Genomic DNA, 10,092 nt, shown 5'->3' with positions numbered 1-10,092 from the left:
GTGGACAAGATTCTAATGTTCTGTTTATTCACGTGAGAGATTTTTTAAGCATCCAATAAATTTTCAAAAGTCTGAGAAAATTGTCGAGAGAAATAGAATCAACTTTCACAAAAAATAGTATTAATTTTGAAATGAATATTAGTTCAGGGTTATATAAATTAGATTCATTTATAATTAATAGAATTTGTGAGGAATTTAAGCTATGCCTGACATGTCAGTCATAAAGTGTACTTGACATATGACCTGACCAACTCGTCACTACACTCAGGGTCGTGGGTGTGAAGTCACATGTCAGGCCACATATCAGGTGATATCTCAGCCTTATAATTCTTCTACTGGTCTAATATTTTTACCTGATTTCTCACGAAACCACCAGAGCGCCTGGAACTTCATAATTTTTTCACTGTTTTGATTTTGCATATTGTGACGTCACCTATATACTGTGATATTATATGTATATATATATACATATATGCAATGGGCTAGTAACCCCTTCTCCTGTAGACATTTACTAAAAAAGAGAAGAAGAAAAACTTTATAAAACTGGGATGCTTAAATGTGCGTGGATGTAGTGCGGATGACAAGAAACAGATGATTGCTGATGTTATGAATGAAAAGAAGTTGGATGTCCTGGCCCTAAGCGAAACAAAGCTGAAGGGGGTAGGGGACTTTCGGTGGGGGGAAATAAATGGGATTAAATCTGGAGTATCTGAGAGAGTTAGAGCAAAGGAAGGGGTAGCAGTAATGTTGAATGATCAGTTATGGAAGGAGAAAAGAGAATATGAATGTGTAAATGCAAGAATTATGTGGATTAAAGTAAAGGTTGGATACGAGAAGTGGGTCATAATAAGCGTGTATGCACCTGGAGAAGAGAGGAATGCAGAGGAGAGAGAGAGATTTTGGGAGATGTTAAGTGAATGTATAGGAGCCTTTGAACCAAGTGAGAGAGTAATTGTGGTAGGGGACCTGAATGCTAAAGTAGGAGAAACTTTTAGAGAGGGTGTGGTAGGTAAGTTTGGGGTGCCAGGTGTAAATGATAATGGGAGCCCTTTGATTGAACTTTGTATAGAAAGGGGTTTAGTTATAGGTAATACATATTTTAAGAAAAAGAGGATAAATAAGTATACAAGATATGATGTAGGGCGAAATGACAGCAGTTTGTTGGATTATGTATTGGTAGATAAAAGACTGTTGAGTAGACTTCAGGATGTACATGTTTATAGAGGGGCCACAGATATATCAGATCACTTTCTAGTTGTAGCTACACTGAGAGTAAAAGGTAGATGGGATACAAGGAGAATAGAAGCATCAGGGAAGAGAGAGGTGAAGGTTTATAAACTAAAAGAGGAGGCAGTTAGGGTAAGATATAAACAGCTATTGGGGGATAGATGGGCTAATGAGAGCATAGGCAATGGGGTCGAAGAGGTATGGGGTAGGTTTAAAAATGTAGTGTTAGAGTGTTCAGCAGAAGTTTGTGGTTACAGGAAAGTGGGTGCGGGAGGGAAGAGGAGCGATTGGTGGAATGATGATGTAAAGAGAGTAGTAAGGGAGAAAAAGTTAGCATATGAGAAGTTTTTACAAAGTAGAAGTGATGCAAGGAGGGAAGAGTATATGGAGAAAAAGAGAGAGGTTAAGAGAGTGGTGAAGCAATGTAAAAAGAGAGCAAATGAGAGAGTGGGTGAGATGTTATCAACAAATTTTGTTGAAAATAAGAAAAAGTTTTGGAGTGAGATTAACAAGTTAAGGAAGCCTAGAGAACAAATGGATTTGTCAGTTAAAAATAGGAGAGGAGAGTTATTAAATGGAGAGTTAGAGGTATTGGGAAGATGGAGGGAATATTTTGAGGAATTGTTAAATGTTGATGAAGATAGGGAAGCTGTGATTTCGTGTATAGGGCAAGGAGGAACAACATCTTGTAGGAGTGAGGAAGAGCCAGTTGTGAGTGTGGGGGAAGTCCGTGAGGCAGTAGGTAAAATGAAAGGGGGTAAGGCAGCCGGGATTGATGGGATAAAGATAGAAATGTTAAAAGCAGGTGGGGATATAGTTTTGGAGTGGTTGGTGCAATTATTTAATAAATGTATGGAAGAGGGTAAGGTACCTAGGGATTGGCAGAGAGCATGCATAGTTCCTTTGTATAAAGGCAAAGGGGACAAAAGAGAGTGCAAAAATTATAGGGGAATAAGTCTGTTGAGTATACCTGGCAAAGTGTATGGTAGAGTTATTATTGAAAGAATTAAAAGTAAGACTGAGAATAGGATAGCAGATGAACAAGGAGGCTTTAGGAAAGGTAGGGGGTGTGTGGACCAGGTGTTTACAGTGAAACATATAAGTGAACAGTATTTAGATAAGGCTAAAGAGGTCTTTGTGACATTTATGGATTTGGAAAAGGCGTATGACAGGGTGGATAGAGGGGCAATGTGGCAGATGTTGCAGGTGTATGGTGTAGGAGGTAGGTTACTGAAAGCAGTGAAGAGTTTTTACGAGGATAGTGAGGCTCAAGTTAGAGTATGTAGGAAAGAGGGAAATTATTTCCCAGTAAAAGTAGGCCTTAGACAGGGATGTGTGATGTCACCGTGGTTGTTTAATATATTTATAGATGGGGTTGTAAGAGAAGTAACTGCGAGGGTCTTGGCAAAAGGCGTGGAGTTAAAAGATAAAGAATCACACATAAAGTGGGAGTTGTCACAGTTGCTCTTTGCTGATGACACTGTGCTCTTGGGAGATTCTGAAGAGAAGTTGCAGAGATTGGTGGATGAATTTGGTAGGGTGTGCAAAAGAAGAAAATTAAAAGTGAATACAGGAAAGAGTAAGGTTATGAGGATAACAAAAATATTAGGTGATGAAAGATTGGATATCAGATTGGAGGGAGAGAGTATGGAGGAGGTGAATGTATTCAGATATTTGGGAGTGGACGTGTCAGCGGATGGGTCTATGAAAGATGAGGTGAATCATAGAATTGATGAGGGGAAAAGGGTGAGTGGTGCACTTAGGAGTCTGTGGAGACAAAGAACTTTGTCCTTGGAGGCAAAGAGGGGAATGTATGAGAGTATAGTTTTACCAACACTCTTACATGGGTGTGAAGCGTGGGTGATGAATGTTGCAGCGAGGAGAAGGCTGGAGGCAGTGGAGATGTCATGTCTGAGGGCAATGTGTGGTGTGAATATAATGCAGAGAATTCGTAGTTTGGAAGTTAGGAGGAGGTGCGGGATTACCAAAACTGTTGTCCAGAGGGCTGAGGAAGGGTTGTTGAGGTGGTTCGGACATGTAGAGAGAATGGAGCGAAACAGAATGACTTCAATAGTGTATCAGTCTGTAGTGGAAGGAAGGCGGGGTAGGGGTCGGCCTAGGAAAGGTTGGAGGGAGGGGGTAAAGGAGGTTTTGTGTGCGAGGGGCTTGGACTTCCAGCAGGCGTGCGTGAGCGTGTTTGATAGGAGTGAATGGAAACAAATGGTTTTTAATACTTGACGTGCTGTTGGAGTGTGAGCAAAGTAACATTTATGAAGGGGTTCAGGGAAACCGGCAGGCCGGACTTGAGTCCTGGAGATGGGAAGTACAGTGCCTGCACTCTGAAGGAGGGGTGTTAATGTTGCAGTTTAAAAACTGTAGTGTAAAGCACCCTTCTGGCAAGACAGTGATGGAGTGAATGATGGTGAAAGTTTTTCTTTTTCGGGCCACCCTGCCTTGGTGGGAATCGGCCAGTGTGATAATAAAATAAATAAAAATACATATATGTAAGTAGAATAGCTCTTCTATACATCGCAGGTCAACAATAAATACCACTAATCATACACATTAATACTTTATTACCACAAGTTTACTATTATCCTCATCATACAAAGTAATATACACAGGTTGTATGAGGCGCTCTTTGTAGAGCTTCAAGGAGACATACACAGGGCGGAAGATCGTCCCAGTCAGAGCTTCTTATACAACGTGTGTATGCAGAGCATACAGCAGTATATACAACGTGTGAGGACTTCCTCTACACAAAGTCCTCCTTTTCGCAAACAAAACAAGGGAACAACAACAACAGTAAGGTTTAGGAACAAAAACACGGCGCTATACAAACAAACAAATACAAACACAAGGTAATATATACACACGAACACTGAGTATTATACAAACGCAAATTAATATACAAATTAGAGTCCTACACAGGCATCTATACAACTTAAAATATCGCTATACAGGTTGGAGTATACAGGGCGGAGTATACAAGGTGGGGTATACAAGGTGGGGTATACAAGGTGGGGTATACAAGATGGGGTATACAAGATGGGGTATACAAGGTGGGGTATACAAGGTGGGGTATACAAGGTGGGGTATACAAGGTGGAGTATACAAGGTGGGGTATACAAGGTGGGGTATACAAGGCGGAGTATACAAGGTGGGGTATACAAGGTGGAGTATACAAGGTGGGGTATACAAGGTGGGGTATACAAGGTGGAGTATACAAGGCGGAGTATACAAGGTGGGGTATACAAGGCGGAGTATACAAGGTGGGGTATACAAGGTGGAGTATACAAGGTGGAGTATACAAGGTGGAGTATACAAGGTGGGGTATACAAGGTGGGGTATACAAGGTGGAGTATACAAGGTGGAGTATACAAGGTGGGGTATACAAGGTGGAGTATACAAGGTGGGGTATACAAGGTGGAGTATACAAGGTGGGGTATACAAGGTGGAGTATACAAGGTGGGGTATACAAGGTGGGGTATACAAGGTGGGGTATACAAGGTGGAGTATACAAGGTGGGGTATACAAGGTGGAGTATACAAGGTGGGGTATACAAGGTGGGGTATACAAGGTGGAGTATACAAGGTGGAGTATACAAGGTGGAGTATACAAGGTGGGGTATACAAGGTGGGGTATACAAGGTGGGGTATACAAGGTGGGGTATACAAGGTGGGGTATACAAGGTGGGGTATACAAGGTGGGGTATACAAGGTGGGGTATACAAGGTGGGGTATACAAGGTGGGGGTATACAAGGTGGGGTATACAAGGTGGGGTATACAAGGTGGGGTATACAAGGTGGGGTATACAAGGTGGGGTATACAAGGTGGGGTATACAAGGTGGAGTATACAGAGTGTATTTCCTCAATCAAGAAATGAAATTCTGTATAATTATTCTAATTATGTAAATATAAACACATACAACATACAAGTATGTGTACTGATATATATTGGTAAGGAAGAATGATGAGAGAGAGAGAGAGAGAGAGAGAGAGAGAGAGAGAGAGAGAGAGAGAGAGAGAGAGGTAAAAAGTGGAGTCAAAAAGAGGGAAATGTCTCAGAGTGCAGTGGTAGCAAACATTGCCTCATGGGTGTGAGGCATGGGTTGTCAACGTTGCAGAGAGTAGGAGGAGGAGGAGGCTGGAGGCAGTGAAGATGTGCTTGAGGACACTACGATGTCAGACATTACAGAGAGGCAGTACGAGTGACTATTAAGGTGCTTATGTAATTTAGAGACGATGAAGCAGAATAGGGAAGGAATGGAGGACGGGCAGAGGTCATCCCTGGAAAGGCTCAATAGGAAGGGGTAAAAGGAGGGTTTTAAGTTCTAGGGGTTTGTACATCCAGCAGGGTAATAAAAGCATGTTGCATCGGAGTTAGCAGAGACAAGTGGTCTTGCGCATTCGACGTGCTGTTGGAGTGTGAAGAAGTTAGCATTCATGAAGGGATTCAGGGGAGACTCTGGTTAACCGGACCCAAGTCCTCGAGGCGGAGAGCAGAGTGCCGGCACCCTGAAGGGTGGATGGGGCCCTGATGGGGCCCTGCAGCAGTGCGGATGAACCAGCATAATGCAGTACTAGGGAGGAACCTGAACGTCTGGCTAAGTTAGATAAGTTATTCCTGTCCAAGTCTTGTATCAAGTTGAACTTATTGAATATTTACCATAGTACTGTATGGTTCTGCTTGACAGTAATACAGTGTGTTGTTGTCTGCTGGTGGTGTCTGCTGACTGCTGCTGGTGGTGTCTGCTGACTGCTGGTGGTGTCTGCTGGCTGCTGGTGGTGTCTGCTGGCTGCTGGTGGTGTCTGCTGGCTGCTGGTGGTGTCTGCTGGCTGCTGGTGGTGTCTGCTGACTGCTGGTGGTGGTGTCTGCTGGCTGCTGGTGGTGTCTGCTAGCTGCTGGTGGTGTCTGCTGGCTGCTGGTGGTGTCTGCTGGCTGCTGGTGGTGCCTGCTGGCTGCTGGTGGTGGTGTCTGCTGGCTGCTGGTGGTGTCTGCTAGCTGCTGGTGGTGTCTGCTGACTGCTGGTGGTGTCTGCTGGCTGCTGGTGGTGCCTGCTGGCTGCTGGTGGTGGTGTCTGCTGACTGCTGGTGGTGTCTGCTGGCTGCTGGTGGTGTCTGCTGGCTGCTGGTGGTGTCTGCTGGCTGCTGGTGGTGTCTGCTGACTGCTGGTGGTGTCTGCTGGCTGCTAGTGGTGTCTGCTGACTGCTGGTGGTGGTGTCTGCTGACTGCTGGTGGTGGTGTCTGCTGGCTGCTGGTGGTGTCTGCTGGCTGCTGGTGGTGTCTGCTGACTGCTGGTGGTGTCTGCTGGCTGCTGGTGGTGGTGTCTGCTGACTGCTGGTGGTGTCTGCTGACTGCTGGTGGTGTCTGCTGACTGCTGGTGGTGTCTGCTGACTGCTGGTGGTGGTGTCTGCTGACTGCTGGTGTGTCTGCTGACTGACTGCTGGTGGTGGTGTCTGCTGACTGCTGGTGGTGTCTGCTGGCTGCTGGTGGTGTCTGCTGGCTGCTGGTGGTGTCTGCTGGCTGCTGGTGGTGTCTGCTGGCTGTTGGTGGTGTCTGCTGGCTGCTGGTGGTGTCTGCTGGCTGCTGGTGGTGTCTGCTGGCTGCTGGTGGTGTCTGCTGGCTGCTGGTGGTGCCTGCTGGCTGCTGGTGGTGTCTGCTGACTGCTGGTGGTGTCTGCTGGTGGTGTCTGCTGGTGGTGTCTGCTGACTGCTGGTGGTGTCTGCTGGCTGCTGGTGGTGTTTGCTGACTGCTTGTGGTGGTGTCTGCTGACTGCTGGTGTGTTTGCTGACTGACTGCTGGTGGTGGTGTCTGCTGACTGCTGGTGGTGTCTGCTGGCTGCTGGTGGTGTCTACTGACTGCTGATGGTGGTGTCTGCTGACTGCTGGTGTGTCTGCTGACTGACTGCTGGTGGTGGTGTCTGCTGACTGCTGGTGGTGTCTGCTCACTGCTGGTGGTGTCTGCTCACTGCTGGTGGTGTTTGTTGACTGCTGGTGGTGTCTACTGACTGCTGGTGGTGTCTGCTGATCTGCAACTGGAGTCTGCTGACTGTGACGCATGTAGCCTGGTGAAGCATGTAGAGAACTGACGCAAGTAGCTTGATGAGGCACGTAGCCTGGTGACGCACGTAGCCAGGTGACGCAAGTAGCCGCTACAGACACGACTAATGGAGACTAGGAGGAACCTGGAAGAAATACAGGGCACTGAGTCAAGGTAGTACACACACACACACTGACACACACACACACACACACACACACACACACACACACACACACATACACACACACACACACACACACACACACACACACACACACACACACACACACACACACACACACACACACACACACACACACACACACACACACACACACACACACACACACACACACACACACACATTCACAAATGGTGACTGCAGTAAGACAAGAGAGAGAGGGGTGGGTGGATTGCATTTTCTTGGACTGCAAGAAAGTGTTTGACACAGTTCCACACAAGAGATTAGTGCAAAAACTGGAGGACCAAGCAGGGATAACAGGGAAGGCACTACAATGGATCAGGGAATACTTGTCAGGAAGACAGCAGCGAGTCATGGTACATGGCTAGGTGTCAGAGTGGGCACCTGTGATCAGCGGGGTCCCACAGGAGTCAGTCCTAGGACCAGTGCTGTTTCTGGTATTTGTGAACGACATGACGGAAGGAATAGACTTCGAAGTGTCCCTGTTTGCAGATGACGTGAAGTTGATGAGAAGAATTCATTGGATCGAAGACCAGGCAGAACTACAAAGAGGTCTGGACAGGCTGCAGACCTGGTCCGGCAATTGGCTCCTGGAGTTCGACCCCACCAAGTGCAAAGACATGAAGATTGGGGAAGGGCAAAGAAGACAGCAGACGGAATACAATCTAAAGGGGCCAGAGACTACAAACCTCATTCAAGGAAAAAAATCTTGGGGTGAGTATAACACCAGGCACATCTCCTGAAGCGCACATCAACCAAATAACTGCTACAGCATATGGGCGCCTAGCAAACCTCAGAACAGCATTCCGACATCTTAATAAGGAATCGTTCAGAACCTTGTACACCGTGTACGTTAGGCCCATATTGGAGTAAGCGGCACCAGTTCGGAACCCACACCTAGCCAAGCACGTGAAGAAACTAGAGAAAGTGCAAAGGTTTGCAACAAGACTAGTCCCAGAGCTAAGAGGTATGTCCTACGAGGAAAGGTTAAGGGAAATCATCCTGACGACACTGGAGGACAGGAGAGATAGGGGGACATGATAACGACATACAAAATACTGAGAGGAATTGACAAGGTGGACAAAGACAGGATGTTCCAGAGACTGGACACAGCAACAAGGGGACACAGTTGGAAGTTGAAGACACAGATGAATCACAGGGATGTTAGGAAGTATTTCTTCAGCCACAGAGTAGTCAGGAAGTGGAATAGTTTGGGAAGCGATGTAGTGGAGGCAGGATCCATACAGAGCTTTAAGCAGAGGTATGATAAAGCTCACGGTTCAGGGAGAGTGAACTAGTAGCGACCAGTGAAAAGGCGGGGCCAGGAGTTTGAACTTGACCCCTGCAACCTCAACTAGGTGAGTACACACACACACACACACACACACACACACACACACACACACACACATTCTCACACATTGACACACACACATTCACACACACACACACACACACACAGACACACACAGACACACACACACACACACACACACACACACACACACACAGACACAGACACACACAGACACACACACACACACACACACACACATACAGGCTGAGTACACACACACACACACACACACACACACACACACACACACACACACCACACACACCACACACATACACACATACACACACACACCACACACACACACACAGACACACACAGACACACACAGACACACACAGACACACACACACACACACACACACACACACACACACACACACACACACACACTCAGGAGGAGAGTGGTGGAACACCTGGAACGGAACAAGATTATAAATGAAAACCAGCATGGGTTCATGAAAGGCAAATCCTGTGTCACAAACCTCCTGGAGTTTTATGACAAGGTAAAAGAAGTAAGACACGAGAGAGAGGGGTGGGTTGATTGCGTTTTCCTAGACAGCAGGAAGGCCTTTGACACAGTTCCCCACAAGAGATTAGTGCAGAAGCTGGAGGATCAGGCGCATATAACAGGGAGGGCACTGCAATGGATCAGGGAATACCTGACAGGGAGGCAACAACGAGTCATGGTACGTGAAGAGGTATCACAGTGGGCGCCTGTTACAGCAGGGTCCCACGCCAGGGGTCAGTTCTAGGACCAGTGCTATTTTTGATATATACGAAAGACATGATGGAAGGAATAGACTCTGAAGTGTCCCTATTCGCAGATGATGTGAAGTTGATGAGAAGAATTAAATCGGATGAGGATAAGGCAGGACTCGCAAGAGACCTGGACAGGCTGGACATGTGGTCAGAAACTGGCTTCTCGAACTCAATCCTGTCAAATGCAAAGTCATGAAGATTGGGAGGGGCAAATAAGACCACAGACAGAGTTTAGGCTAGGTGGACAAAGACTAGCAGACCTCACTCAGGAGAAAGACCTTGGGGTGACCATAACACCGAGCACCTCACCGGAGGCACACATCAACCAAATAACTGCTGCAGCATACGGGCGCCTGGCAAACCTGAGAATAGCGTTCCGATACCTTAATAAGGAATCGTTCAAGACACTGTACACTGTGTATGTTAGGCCCATACTGGAGTATGCAGCACCAGTCTGGAACCCACACCTGGTCAAGCACGTCAAGAAGTTAGAGAAAGT

General features: G+C 46.6%; 1 protein-coding gene across 1 annotated transcript in view; it reads right to left on the bottom strand.

The window, feature by feature from the left end:
* Positions 1-6,950: 6,950 nt before the first annotated feature.
* Positions 6,951-10,092, bottom strand: part of LOC128694570 (single-minded homolog 2-like) — a 132,508-nt gene continuing 129,366 nt past the window's right edge. Inside the window, exon 12 of the mRNA XM_070095718.1 lies at positions 6,951-7,414. The gene's annotated coding sequence lies outside the window, so the exon portion shown is untranslated. The remainder of the gene's footprint in view (positions 7,415-10,092) is intronic.

Source organism: Cherax quadricarinatus, chromosome 51 (genome assembly GCF_038502225.1).
Source record: "Cherax quadricarinatus isolate ZL_2023a chromosome 51, ASM3850222v1, whole genome shotgun sequence".
NCBI lineage: Eukaryota > Metazoa > Arthropoda > Malacostraca > Decapoda > Parastacidae > Cherax > Cherax quadricarinatus.
The sequence above is the reverse complement of the archived record's forward strand: the minus strand, read 5'-3'. Positions and strand labels throughout refer to the sequence as shown.